The following is a 16,384-nucleotide window of genomic DNA, read 5'->3' as shown; positions in this document are numbered from 1 at the left end:
GCTACAAGGGATTGGCAGCCGTGGCCACGTCACGTGCCAAACATGGACCATAACCTAACCGGAATGGGAGGTTTTATTTTATGGTAATCAGCCTTTGTTTTACCGTGAATGGCGCGCTTTATGTTAATTTTTGAACTGGTCAAAGTATGGTAAGTGAATTGTATTTTTTTTTCAATTTTTGTTTTAGTAGCCAAACTTTAGAATACTATGAGATTCAATTATATTATGTTTACTTTACGGAGTCTAGAGCTTTTTTGAGTTCGGAAAAAAGAATCAATAGCCTAGTAGGTACCTAAATATATACCCAAATTTTAAAAAGATAGTGTACAATATCAATGACTTAATACGAGCCCATAAGCTCACACACAAAGCATTCTTTCCAAAATTGACGAGGCAATTTTGTTCCTCTTTACAGGAAAGAACATCGTAAAATTCGCCAAAAATAGACCTACCGTGAGTTCTGTCGATTTTTCCTAGTATCACTTTTTAAATCTCATAAACCAATAATTTAAGGATTCCTATATAATTTGCAATCATAGCTGTTAATTTAAAAAAAGAGCAATACCTCTACTCTTTGTTGTTTGTACTTTGTTGTTTCTACTTAAACACATACTTAGTATAAAATTAAAAGCTAGATATTTACAGTCAACTATTTGCTGAATAAACTATTCAAAAAGACTGAATAAAATTTCTGCCTATTTAGGTATAAGGAATATGTTAGCTGGCTATTAACCGATGCATCCGCTACGCGTAAAAAGTTATAGCCGCCCGCGCTCATAAAACTATTTTATTCGATGCAAAAAAATAATTTCAACATCTGTGACTAAAACGACTAGAAAATATCCTCCCGAGGGCTTGGGTGTCAAGGAAAGCTGATTGAATTTTCGTTCCGCATGATTTACTGGCAATAAATACGGATCGACGCGACGGACCGCCGACGAAGCGCCCCAGTATGATCAATTTGAGACGGCACGAACGGAATTTTGTCAGAGTTTTTGTAATAAAGGACACTTTTGTTATGTGATGTGATTTAAATTATTATTTTACGTTTATTGGTTAAGCCTTATTGCTTTTTTGGTAAGCCTTTTCTAATGGAAAAGTATGCTATATTGATGTGGATCAAAAATGTTGTTTGGTCGCGATTTTTATAGAGACCAATAAATGTTATCAACCTTTCTAATTAATGTGATATAAGTTGTTATTTATTGGTAGGTCCAGTTTATGTTAGATACGCGTAACTAACTGGTTCATTATAAAACATGATATTATTATGCTCAAAATATATAATATTAAAAAAAAGTTCGACGACATGTGTCATCCGCCAACACGCACTTGGCCAGCGTGGTGGATTATGGCCTGTACCCTCATAGGAGGCCCGTGTCCCAGCAGTGGGAACGTATATGGGCTGATGATGATGATGATGATATAATATTGTTGAACAAGGTTTAGAATAATGTTCAAAACAACAGATGATATTTCATGCTTTAATTGAATCAAGGACATTAAAATGATGTTCATTATTTTAATAATAAATTGTATAAATCCTTAATTATTAAGGTTTCCTATAACAAATAAAATATAGTGTCATAAATATTAACAATATAGTAATTACATCGTCCCATAATATTTCTTGTAAGTTGTCTATTAATGAGTGTTTTTGTAAGTCTAATAAATGTGTTTACTTTCCTTTCTCGATTCCAATAGTCAATATGACAATCATGTAAATGATAGTTATTACATAAAGTAGGCACTTAGTAGTCTGACCTCGTACATCTCATAGATAAGTATACGCTAGAACAATCCAATCTGTAGGTATTCTATATTATGAATACTAAGTTTGGTAGAATTTTCTTTTGAAAAAAGATAGGACAATTTACCTTAGTTTGGGTATATATACATTATCTAAAATTATAAAGCCGAAGCTTTTGTTTGGTTAAATGTGCAGGAACTAAGTCTGCGATTTGAAAAAATATTTCCGTGCTATATAGCCCACTTAAGGAAGGATATGGGCTATTTCTTATATCATCATGCTTAGACCAATAGGTGCGCAATTGCTCCATGCGCGTAAAACCTGCACTGGGCAATATTCTGCTAAGGTGATGGCTCCGTGGTTGATACTTCCAACTTCTAAGAAAATTTAACAGCTTGGAATGCTTCCAAAAGTATACTTGATTTAAATTGAACAACATCATGACTACTCATATCAGTAAGTACCAAGAAAACTAACATGTTTAAAAAAAGACCAGTGCCATCTGCCAATCTACATTTGGCCAGCATGGTGCATTATGGCCCAAGCCCTAAACCCTCATAGATAGTAGGTATATAAGTTCCAAGATGCTCCACATAGCACATCTCAGGTGTATTCATCTCAATACAAAGTACAAACAGTACACTAGCAGACAAATACTGAAATATTACTCACAGCCAAGACATTTATAACAATAAGCCTTACAATTTATGATGTGTGTCGTTCAAAGTAATACAGTTAAAGAAAACTATGTTAGTTTGATGGATTTCGTACTATGATTACTGCAAGCGATCTCCAACTTGGCACTGGGAGGCTGTCGAGATGCCAGAGAGGTTTCGGAGCGCTCCACTTTATTTTTATGTCAAGTCGAAATGATACGGTTAATTTTTATCTTTTAGGTACTTTGGTATAGAATATTTAGATTTTTTGGAACTGATATATTCTTTTAGTTGCTGTTTTGTTCTTAATATTATAGATTTTTAATTTACAGTTCGTAGTATGAGAAATTAAGAACCGAAGGCCTGCAGGTTCTTAGTAATAATTAAATGTATGATTAAAATAGTCGGCATTTCAATTATGTTAGAGTAATATGCAAACATGAAATGAAGTAGGTAATTAGAAAATTTTTCATTTACAACAATTAATCAAAAGAGATTATGCAATACTAGATTTCCGCCCGGGTCTACAGCTACGTACATACCAAAATTCATTGTAATCGGTTCAGCAGTTTTTACGTGAAAGAATAACAAACATCCATCCATCCATCCTCACAAACTTTCGCATTTATTTAGTAGGATGAGCAAAGCTTTAAGGTTGTGTTTTTTTGTAAAGTATCAATAGTTATGTACCTATGTATATTGTACTCATTTATTTGTAACGGTATTTTATTCAAGTGAATATACACGCAGTCACATTAACGTAAGTAAATATTCCGACTACCCGCAAAATAAAAGAACATTTTGGCGCCAAAATGAAAAGATACAATAATCATAATAAGACCGGTTATAACAACAGAATATCACGATATCGCCTTTAACAAGGATGAAACGATAAAAATTTATTTTTCGGTTTTCGCATAAATATCGATTTATGTTGTCGGTACCGATTCGATACGCAGGCTGAATATAAACACAATAATACCGGTTTATCTTTATTCCTGTTTATCTGTAAATGAAGCTGTCGAATTATTTTCGATATGGCAACTTCAGAAATTGTAAAAATACGCGAAAATTATGTATGATAAGGTGGTTTAACAGAATGATAAAAGTAATATAAAATGGTAGTCTCAATGATTCGTTACTTCAATTTAAAAATAAGTGAAAATTACAAAAATAAAAATATTTACTTTTGAATTATTATCTATAATACTTTGAAAGTGTAGTGTATGTGAGTGAAAGAGAGGGAAGTATTATGTCATCTCTTGCGCACATGCAACGGTGACACCGCTCACACAGCTCAGTTGGCTGCAGGCGGTCGGAGTGAGAGGTCGTGTGCGTCTAAGAGCCGATAATAGGGAAGGACTTACACTACATTTTTGGCGACGAGGTAAATCGGGAATAATTGTAAGTAATTTTCTTTGATACTAAAAATTACAAAACAAAAAAAAAAGGAGGAAATAGGTGTGCTGTGATAACTATTGAACTAATTATATCCACAGTCGAGTTACATCGAAGCGAATATTAAAGTTAATAATAATATACACACATACTTATTTTCATTATGATATTTTGTGCCGCTTACATAAAATAATTACCCGCACAAAGTACAAAATAACATGTGCGTGCCTTTCGAGAGGCCTCCGCGCCGTAGAAAACGAAGGTTTCGTTTACATAAAGATTTAGCAAAACCTCTTAAACAATTGTAGCCAGAAGGATAAAGTAGGTGTTGTAAATTGTTTTTCGTAAACATAACTACACTGATAGAAAGGAATACGCGGGCTGGCTTTATTGCTCGAGCGTATGGTGCCTGTATGATAAATACACTGTACAGTGTACAGGTATACAGCTAGCGTCGTCCAGTATGTACTACTCACGTAGTCATGCATAGGACTGTAACTGCGTTATGCGAGACTAAATGTGATATTTTGTTTAGTCGATGCTGTAGATTATTATTTTGGGACATTTGTTTACATATAAATTTATTAATACTGATATGTAAGAACATGCTTAGATGATTGGTTAAACATGATTAAATGAGCTAAGAAGGTTCGATTCCCGATCAGCTCAGAATAGACTGGTCTGATTACAAAATAGAATTATACCAAATACCCACTTATATCTTATTTAATTACTCGATGTGAAATTGCACGAGTATTATTTAAGATTATTCATTATTGGATAAAAGAAGTAATTAATGGCTATCACGCAAGGAACGTAAGTTTCCTAGACAGGCTAATTAGTAAATTACCAGATAATGCCTGGTGGTCAAGAAAAATCGGGTGACGCCCGTGTGTATTTTGTAATGTTATATCAGATGATGCCTGGTAGTACAAAAAAAAACGAGTGACGCCCGTGTGTACTTTGTAATGTTATACCAGATGATGCCTGGCAGTCGTAATATAATTACAATACAGTAGTACCTGTAGTGATGTGATACGGGTGATGCTCGTTTAAAATGTTTATATTTTGGGTGATGCCCATATTATGAATTTTAAGAGGAGGCTCCCTTTCTCATTTCTGGCACTGAGAGACCGGTTACTGTACTAGATGGTAATACAGCCGTAATAAAGTTGAATATCGCGTGCGCTCTTTGATCGCGTTCGAGCTCGAAAAGTAAGTCTCAATTCTTATTTCGTTTATAACTAAGTAAGGTAATAATTAATCTAGAAAAATAATATCTTGGGATTCGATAGTAAACTCTATTTTCTTACTGTTAACATTTATTTTAGACGTAAAGTCCAAGTAAATCTTTAAAAAATGTAATAATCCTTAAAAAAAAGGCATAATTTTTGAATAAAAAAAAAATGAATCGAGTGAAAATGTTACAATTACGTAACTGTCTTGTACATCGAAAGAAAAAGACCCAATATCATATACTACAGTTTCATTTTGATTGTATGTGTGCCTGTTTCAGAATATTAATGCAAAAACACATAAAATTTAGGGAGCTTCCCCTTAAATACGCGATTTTAAAAAAAGATGTGATAGTTAGTCATCATTTCATAGTGTTTCTTTTAAGATTTATTGTATCTTCGAAAATACTTATGGTTAGTATTGTTATCCAAATAAAAAATGGAATAATACAATTTTAAGATTATAAATAGTAAATGCTAAAATATTTACAGTAGTTTTTATTATTCGTATCTAAAAGTGACTTAATATTTTCGTAATTTCATAGCAGATTTTGTTCACAAATAATCATAATGATAACAATGCCTAAAATATATGCGATAGGTATTGCACATTTAACCGACAACTATAAAGTTAGACAGGTTACCTAAGTGATAGTATAATAATCATAAACAGGGTAAGGTAATAAAACAATGAACATTCGAAAACAAAAATAAATGGAAAGAGAGACATACAGAGTAGTCTCAATATTCATTATTTCAAACTAGCCACCTGGTAGACGTTGTTATGCTCTTTATTGGAATATGAATATTATCCGAATTGGTCAAGCCGATACGCCGCGCGCCGAGTTTTGAGTTTTACACTTGGCAACATAATAGGTATTTGGCTATTCATTTTTATTGTTTAAACTATGTGGTGTTGTAGCTGAGGTGGAAAAAAAAAAATAATAATAATAATAAAAAAAAAAAAATAAGAACTACTACCATACAGTCAATTAATTTAGTTAATTAATAAAATAAATACAAATATCAGTAACAATAAGGGTCGTGGTGTGTCTAGGACCAAACCCTCCGGTAGGGCTCTTCCTCTTACTGATATAGGTGGACCTAACATGGAGTGCGCGTCTCATTGCGAAGGCCAGGCGGTAGGGTGTCTTTAGGGTTGGTCGCTGAAGTCCTTCAACAGGAATTAAGGAGCCGAAGCAAGCAAGACGTAGAAGGATTTCCTCAGCGGGAACGTCGCAGTAATCCTTCAGCGCAATCGTAGCAATGTCGTAGTACTACTGAAGATGGGTCTTAAGCGGTATGTAGCAGCGTATGAGGTTCCTTATCGGAACGTGGCAAGGACGCGACAATTCCCTGCGCGGGAACGTTGCAGGTATGTAGAAGCTTTCTAAACGGAACGTAGCAGTAATGTAACACTACTCCCTCAGCGGAAATGTAGCACCCCGGTTTGGGGTTATAACACACTGTTAATTATTACATGTTGGAACGTTGAAAACAACTTTTACGTAATTTATACAATAATATACCGTGAAAGACAATAGTTGGACAATAGACATTTGGCATAAAATATGAATCGTTAATTGTAGATAATAATTACTTTGATAGATAGTGTATAGTGTCAAACAACCTGCCAAATGTACACTTAAATATTTAGATAGATAATAAAGGTCAATTTCAAGACGAACATTTAATGTAAAATAAAAAATGGATCATAACCACATCATACCGCAAATATTGGTATATATGCAAGTGCATCTAGTTATTACTATATTAATAACGACTGTTTTTATAATTTAAAACACCAATTTTATTAAAGATGAGAAAATCAGCAACAGAAACATCAACATGAATAGATTAATAAATATTTAATATTATAAAAGTCAATACCTACACTAATAATCTTAACTACAAGTTTAAAAAGTTATTAAGAATTTTATAAGATTTACAACGTAGCAATTCATATAAAATCCAAGTTTTAATGGTGGTTTGTAAGACTGGTCTGATTTCATATTCATAAAGTACTTACGTCTTACATCTTTTAAGAGCTCATATTATATATGAGAGATATCGTACTAGATTGAAAATAAAAAGATATTATCAATTAAGAAATACCTTAAAGATTTCTTGTCAAAAAAAAAAATGTATTATCGCGAAAAGTTCACCATTCGTGCCTTAGTCAGAATATAATATATTCCAAGTATTAATCTCTACAATATTGAGGTGGTAGTGGTATTGATTTTGAAATGCAAAATTGAATATTGCAAATACTTATATAAATATAGGTAAAAAAAAAAAATTGTATTATTGATTGTTACAGTTAACATTGTACAGTTAAAAAAAAAAAAAAACATTTTCAGACCATTAATGTGTGATTAATGTTTAGCCCATGGTTTAGCCATTATTATTGTCATAAAGTTATCTTCTTTTTCTTTTTTTTCAAGTGGCTATTACGTTGTCAGTAATACAAATACATACAAATGTTTTCATAAGTAACAAATAAATTAAAAAAAAAAATAATAAAAAATTTCATCAACAAAATGATACATTGTGATTCGTTTTAGGTTCGTTACATAATTAAATTTTAAATATGTGTTATTAATGTAATAACCATACAATGAACAACACCGCGTGTGTGTTGAGGTTACAAATAGAAGGTATAAAAAAAAAAGTAATAATTAATCACGCTTTACTAAATATTAATTATTGTATTGTCAATACATTGTTGTAATATTGTCACTGAAGTTAAATCTGTACGGTTTGGGTAGGTCATTAGCGAATCGAAAAGAATCGGTTGCATACAGTCATACGAACATACAGGAGAAGCTAAAAGCGGTTCAATAGAAGTCAATGGCACAATATAGTATGCTATTGTACTGTTGCAACCTGCAGAGCAAGCTCCACAAAGCCTGTAATTCTGTCAGAGTGGTTTATACCCAAAAGTTGGTATTTAAATTATTGATAATTATCGAACTTAACATTGTAATACATGTGACATTTTCATATTGCGTGACCTATCGGAATTTATACAATTAGGAATTCAAATGCGAACCATAAATGCATGTTTCTGTATGAATTAAATATTTTTAATGCGCTATAAAAAAAAAAAGCTGCCACTTTCTAGCCTCTAAACTATCACCAAAAATATATCATAAATCGCTTTATTGCGATACTAAAGAGAGACGGACAAACGAATAAATAAACAAATCTTCCCTGTGCCTAAGGATCATATATGATAACTTGTTGTTGCTTAAAAAAGAATAAATAATGAACCAATTAATGTTTGGTTAAAATTTTGCCGTATAATATTTATTATATTATTTAGGGTACAGATATACATTTACATTCCGATTTTATTAGGTATATTGAATTAAAATTGGAACATATATTGTTTTAGTAACGAAGTACACATACAGAATATAGATATTAAATAATATTTAAGTATATACCTAGTCTATAGGCATTTTACTTGGTAATAATTGTACCGAAGTTTTACTTAGATTGTTACTAATCCAATTATAAGATTTATAAGGTCTTTTACAGCTATTGTTTAATAATAATTTTAATATGTGGGAAAACAGTGGTTACTTAAATGGTGCAGATGCCGGTGCAGGTAAAGTGAATTAAATTATGCGTCAGAAGAAGCAGCATTCACCTCTTCTAAATGACCTGGAGTGCAGGTCATGATAAATAGTGAGGAAAAAGAGAGAAGATAACCTATGTTAGTTCCACATCAACAAGGTAGTGCAATAGTCATGTAAGGAAAAAATAAAACAGGTTAAGTACAGTACAGGTACAGTACAGGATTCAGTCAAAAGTATAGTTAAGTTACAGAAGGAACATAGTTTAAACATTATGCCTTACATATACATTAAGTTACTGAAAACGATTTCGTTCCATTGGTTAATAAATAAATAATGACTAAATAAACTTAAATATAAGTATACAACTTATTCATGGTAGATTGTCGTATACTTAAATAAATTGCCATTATTGTTATTATAAATACCTATGTAAGATGTTACATTTCTATGATTTTGAAGGAGCAACTATGCCTATATATTCTTGCCGGCTCTTCTCTGTCGAGACGGCTTTCCGAACCAGTGGTAAATCCATATTTTTCCTTATACTGACGATTTGAAAACGTTTCTGGACGAGGTCTGGTTGATGAATGAAGGTTTGAGTTTGAAAAAATTATTAATTAATATTGATTTGAATACATTTATTGTAAAAATTATTATAATTTTGAATACACATTACGTATTGGAAAAAAAAAGAAAAAAAAAAGAAGAAAAGGAGAGATGTTGCTTATAGATAGAATTATATTACTATAGGCCAGGTGACACATTCTACTCTATCGCTGGTATGGAGCGGACGCGTCCCTGAGTTGTGTGTACTAACTGATATTGGTGTTTAGGTATATATAGACTAGCATACCCGAATAGAGCATATTTTATTTTATTTAATAAAATAATTGGAAAGAATTAAAAATTTCTAAAATAAAGGAGGGATGTAGTGTATGTGAGTGAAAGAGAGGGAAGTATTATGTCATCTCTTGCGCACATGCAACGGTGACACCGCTCACACAGCTCAGTTGGCTGCAGGCGGTCGGAGTGAGAGGTCGTGTGCGTCTAAGAGCCGATAATAGGGAAGGACTTACACTACAGAAAGTTAGGCCATGAATTTTTAAATGAATAAAATCTGATAAACGTTTGTTAATGTTGCTACGAATGCAGCTGTAGCTTCACGCTTAAACGGCTGAGTCCGTTGTGATCAGATTTTATAAAGATAAACGAGACCCTGCAAATGAAAACAATATTAAAATAAATCAATCACGTATTTCTCACTTTTCCTGCTTAAAAAATAAAATATTAAACAGTTTAAATTTCACAAAATCCCTAAACAGCTTAAACTTGAAGAGTTGTTTAATTATTGTGTTGCGAAGTATTATCTCTTCAAGTTTGGACTTTTAATTTTGCAATTACCTCCTCGCTTCGAGAGGATTTAACTGCCTCTTGCGGGAAATTCATTAAACGCTATTAAATATAATTAGTGTTAAGTACGATTGCTTTTATGGAATACTAGCTTTCCGCCCGCGGTTTCACCCGCGCAGTCAAAGAAAAACCCGCATAGTTCCCGTTCCCGTGGGATTTCCGGAATAAAACCTATCCTATGCCCCGGGGTAAAAAGTAGCCTATGTCCTTTCTCGGGTATCAAAATATATCTCTATATCAAATTTCATGCAAATTGGTTCAGTAGTTAAGGCGTGATTGAGTAACAGACAGACAGAGTTACTTTCGCATTTATAACATTAAGTAGGTATGGATATTACATTGATGATATGAAAATATGTTACCGATTTGTGACAGTTTCGATTCAAATCAGTAAAAACAGTTTCGGTTGAGTTACAATAATTTTAAATATTTATATTCGTAGGAAAGTACATCGTCTTCTACCTTAAAAGAACACAGACTAAATATTGATTAGTTAGAGAATTTATTTAATATTCATGCGGCCAAATCAGTATGGTTACACGGATAGTATAAGTGACAAACGAATAATTTATTCTTAAAATGAGTCTGTAATAAGTAGTGCTTTTCAAGAGCATCATAATTTTTTTAACTTTAATATTATTTTTGGACTTATCTTAAGAAGATAACACAGATATATTTCACTTCTGTATCTTTTTAATTGATTTAATTCCCATAAATGTAAATGCGCAACAACACAATATACCTACCATTTATACAAAGAAGAACACTAATGTAGGAAGTATTTTTTAATTACTATCATTATACTCATCTTCCTTTTATTGCAGAAATTGCATAGGAATTAAAAATAATAAAGATAACTTATAAAAACAAAGCTAAAAATTGCACTACTGAGAACTGTATAAATTGATTAAACAAGAAGTGAAACGTACAATGTACATCTTTAAATAAAAATAGCTTTTAATATTCACGCACCATTATCTTTGTTGTTTCGTTTTAAAATAATTTAAATATCCGTGTTATATTACAGCGTTTTATAATTTTCTACTAGCGGTCTGCCCCGACTTCGCCCATGGTACGTACATATGAAAAATAGATGTTGGCCGATTCTCAGACTTACCCGATATGCTGCACAGAAAATTTCATGAGAATCGGTCCAGCCGTTTCGGAGGAGTATGGCAACGAAAACAGTGACACGAGAATTTTATATTAGATATAGGATAGATTTATTGTACAACTCCCAAAAGATTTTCCGCCAATCATACGTATTGAATTGAATGATCTTTATAAGACAATCTACATACAACATGTGCTGCCAATTTACTTCACTCTATGGAATATTGATGCATTTGGACACTTTTTTATTTACACGCTTGATACATAATACCTACACATATTATTATCACTACATAGTATAAAACAAAGTCACTTTTTCTGTCCCTATGTCCCTTTGTATGCTTAAATCTTTCAAACTATGCAACGGATTTTGATGCGTTTTTTTTAATAGATACTTAGAGTGATTCAAGAGGAAGGTTTTAGTATATAATTTATTAGGTTTAAGTTAAAGCGGGCGAAGCCGCGGGCGGTAAGTTAGTAACGTATAAATGGCATTTTCATTAGGTAACTGTTTCAAACTACAAAAAAAGTAATCAAGGTCCACAACACATTCATAAATCCGTTCAAGTAGTCAGTAACAAATAACCTCCCAAAAACATCCAGAAAAATTCCACAATAAAACTTACATAACGACTTGATATTTAAGGACCGTGTCCAATAAATGGATTATAGCTATTAGGGCAACAGAGGATTTCTAATATAAAAATTGGTTTCTGCTATCGCGGCTGAATTGAAGTTGGATTCGAGCCAAGAGCGATACTGCAAAACCGAGTTTTTGCGCTTCTTTATGATCCACTGCTGACGATTTGTCCGTACAATTGTATATGGGGGGATAAACAATAATCCAGCTCGGACAGCATCGTTTTTCATCTTCTAGAATATAACGTTAGAACGTTGTTCGTGTGATCTTTGAGTGTGAACTAGGTATGTGTTAACACGGAATGTACACAAGAATATCAGATTGTTTTAATGATCAAAAACATGGGTATCATTAAGATAAAAAAGTGAAGTCTCCCCTAGTGAAGTATGGGTCAGATACATTGTGCATACATCTGTTTCACTGATCAATGTTCTTTAGGGACAATAGGTGATCAACCTTTTGTGTCTTCAATCTGAATTTTAATATTACAGTATTATTATATTAAAATATGATATTACTATACCTAGTACTTTTACAATTATATAATACTAGCTTTTACCCGCGGCATCGCCCGCGCAGTCAAAGAGAAACCCGCATAGATCCCGTTCCCGTGGGATTTCCGGGATAAAACCTATCCTATGTCCTTTCTCGGGTATCAAAATGTCTCTTTGCCAAATTTCATGCAAATTGGTTCAGTAGTTAAGGCGTGATTGAGTAACAGACAGACAGACAGACAGAGTTACTTTCGCATTTATAATATTAGTAAGGATTATTATAGTACTTCGATTCAATACTAACCTTCTTTATCGAATAAATCCAGAATGCTGCCCATTCAAATCTGTAAATAAAACATATTTTCATTAATCTTTGTATACATTATAACAAAAGAATGGTATATATTCAATATTTTATATATTCTGTGCCAAATCCATAAGATATTTTACATATTTATAACTACGCATTCATAAAATACGTTCTCTATATTCCTTTTATAGTATTATCTACTTTGCATTAAAAGCCCAAAGATACGATATTAAATAATCATTTTTTACTCATATACCTAGTAGAAGGTTTCACGTCTTTATAGTTACAAATTAATTGTAAAAGTTAATAAATGGTAACATTTTAGTTTAGATTTAAAAATACATGAAAATATAATGAAAAAGTTATTTATCAAGATGCGTGATTATTTATCTTATTTAGGGCAGATCAAACATCATTACAATTTATTTATTTACCCTAACTGTTATGAAAAACAAAAATGCGTAAACCATAGCTCCCCTAAGGTACACCCCCCGCTATTTCTTCGATTAGCCCATATTTTACGTCAATTTAAATAAATAATGTTCACGGAAGAAAAAATATATGTTTTTCTATGTTTTAGATGTATAACGGAAATAGGAGATGTCGAATAAATCTTATGAATATTTGATTCAACCGTGATCAGTTCAAGTTGTAAAGGGTGAATTCATTCATTCATAAAAATTTTCACCTTCCGTATGATAATGCCGAGAGGCGAGATGTCGTTTTTATTTTTGAAGATATATTATGACGATTTTATTTTTATATACCTATTGTTATATTAAAATGTCTAGTCCGTCTATGTAGGTTATCCATCTATTAGTTATTAAAATTTATTGAGTTCAGTATAAATAATATCTCTGGAACTTAAGAATGATTAGGAAAATATTATTAGGTACCTACTCCGATTATTACTTTGTTTCTCAGTAATTAAATTCATCCTTTATAAGAACCTACTATAGATCATTATTTTAGGTCCCAATTAATTTTAACTAAGAAGAAAGGCAAGACGACACATAATATTACCTATTATCATATTCTGATAAACCGCTACGTTATGTACGTCTAACAATAGTCTGAAAATACTCTCAAAATTATTAAATATTGTTTTTCTTATGCATTTAAACTTTATTTTGTAAAAACCTAGTTAGAATTACAATTCCGTAAAATATCTAATGCGTTAAATTGGAAGCTAATATTTCGAATCACAATATTTAGAAAGTTTACAATATCGCGAGATAGATAAAAGTTGTACGATATTACAGTAAAATATTATCCCACCAAAAACATTTTCATGTAAAATGTTGCCAAGACGAGCCCATATGACTCGCACTGTCAAAAAGTTATCAGATCTCATGTAGAGCCAAGCTTCTAACACTACACGCCCTAACTCTACAAGGCCTAACTTCACAAACTCTACACCTTAGTCAAAATATGTGGTTTGGCCATTTCGCTACATTCACATCGGCGTAAGGTGAATAATTAATTCACTGTTCATTACTTTTGTGTTATACAATAGTTCTTGTAGTAACGAACGGCCAAGCCACATATTTTGACTAAGGTGTACTAATTCCTAACATCATAAAGCTGAAGAGTTTGTTTGTTTGTTTGAACCGGCTTATCTCGGGAACTACTGATCCGATTTGAAAAATCCTTTCGATGTTAGATAGACCATTCATCGAGGATAGGCTATATAGGTAATATCATCTCGCTAAGACCGACGAGTGTGGAGCACTGCATCTAAAACCGCGGAGCACAGCTTTATAAAAGTAAATACCGCAACTCGTAAAAAGTAAATATTAAAAACAAAATCGTTCAACAAAAATTCATCCCAAAACCAGTAGCCATGAAGTAATAAAACTTGTGAAAGAATTTTCGTTACCGCAAAAATAACGTCGATTAAAAAGTTTCGGCGACACAATTATTGTTGGCAACAAAAGATACACAAAGATAATTAATTAACGACCCCTCGGTGTGTATAAAATTGTATCGTCTTTATTTCTTTTGCCAAAAGTAAAGTTTAATACGTCCAGCGTAACTTGGCCGTTATTGTCTAATTTTGGGGTTCCCTGCTAAGGTTTTCTGTCATTGTTAAGATTGATTTATGGGAACCGTTGGTCGTTGCATTTTCTTAGCTTTAGTCACGTTTTGTGAGCCTCATTATTTCGTGAAATATTGTAAAAATGTTATCGTTGGTTCACGAAATTATAATTTACTAGCTGTGCTTCGCGGTTTTACCCGCATTGCTCAGCTCCTGTTGTTTTTAGCGTGATGATATATTATAGCCATCCTCGATAAATGGACTATCTAACACTGAAAATTTATCAAATTGGACCCGTAGTTTCTGCATTAAACTCTTCAAGCGCTAATATGAGTACCTATAGAATATAAGTCGAAGATTTTTAACAGTAGTGTTTTTTATACGCAGTAAATCTCAGCCATAATACGAACTACACAGTTACCTATAACGATCAATTCAATTACCTAGCTTTCTTATTCATTTAATGAAAACATTTAGGTCCCTACCTACCTACTTTCATAAAGTTAATTATCTTAATATTTGAATTGCTAAGCAAGGCTAAAGTATTTTAATGTTAAATTTTCAACTCTAAAAACAACAATTTCTTATGATATCGTATCATAAGAAATAAGCGAGTATAATTTAGAACAACAATCTTACAAGTCTACATAAAATAAATTCCGCATATCATCAAAGAACCATGCATAAAATACATACGTAAATTCAATATTTGTCACCTTTATCTACGGAACCTCCAATGATAATATTTTCATCCATTCCATAAACAGAAGTTTCCCCGTTTCGGGTAATATCTCCCCACTTCCCGACTCATATCCTTACAATATTACTTAGGGTATTATTTCCGTCCCTTTCTCCCCCACAGAGAATCGTGTTTGGTTAGTATACCCATCTCTGTTTACTTTCTAAATACTCTCTAACACTATGGTGTTATTGTTACCATTAGAGTCTACAAATTGTAATCTTGTTTGCTTTGTTTTTCCTTATTGCTTACCTTTTCTTTTATAACTATGATGTATAGTTTTGTATGATAAAATGTTTTGCTGTAAGCTTTTAGACATTTATCTTTTTTCTCCTTTTTCTGAAGCTTAGCTCTATAACAGCTAATCTTTAAATTATACATGGTTTGCAGTTTTAAAAAAGAAACATAAGGATTATGTTAATGGAAATATAAAATATCTTCTTATCATATTTTTTAAAGTTTTTTTTATCTACATATAAAAACTTATTTAATAATTCCTAATAATATGTAGGTATCATCTTGAAAACGTCGTAAACGTTTATTGAAATCGAATTGAAAGTGTGTTAATTTGTCTACAATATCAAAAGTCTTTCTATCACAAGTCCTTCAATAACAAGGTTCTTGAGTATGTTAACTATAACATATTCGCATTTTACTATCCAAGAAAAGAGGGTATAATATAAAAATTGTGAAGTAGAACTACGTACAGTAAAGGGCCTCTTCACATCAAACAATGGGCACAAAGAGCTAGGAAATCTCAAACTAACCGCAGTACTTTGCTTTGAGAGCAAACGGAGCAAGGGCGGGTTAAGAAATGTTCAAAATAATACCGTAAATAATATAGTATTACAATGATATTGTAATACTGTGATAATACGATATTCAAGACTAAATATCGTTCCTTTGGTATCATTTATAGCTCAAGGGATTAAAGCAAAAATAATACAAGTTAAAGTAAGAACGGTTAGCATCTGTGCAAACTGCAAAGGAATCGTCGATACTAAACGCTCATAAATA

At 32.1% G+C, this 16,384-nt stretch overlaps 1 protein-coding gene across 1 annotated transcript in view; it reads right to left on the bottom strand.

The window, feature by feature from the left end:
• LOC123697323 (connectin-like) overlaps positions 1-16,384 on the bottom strand; it is an 80,252-nt gene that overhangs the window by 19,220 nt on the left and 44,648 nt on the right. Inside the window, exon 2 of the mRNA XM_045643794.1 lies at positions 12,585-12,624. The gene's annotated coding sequence lies outside the window, so the exon portion shown is untranslated. The remainder of the gene's footprint in view (positions 1-12,584; positions 12,625-16,384) is intronic.

Source organism: Colias croceus, chromosome 14 (genome assembly GCF_905220415.1).
Source record: "Colias croceus chromosome 14, ilColCroc2.1".
In the NCBI taxonomy this organism is placed as follows: Eukaryota; Metazoa; Arthropoda; class Insecta; order Lepidoptera; family Pieridae; genus Colias; species Colias croceus.
This window is presented reverse-complemented; position numbering and strand designations above follow the sequence as displayed.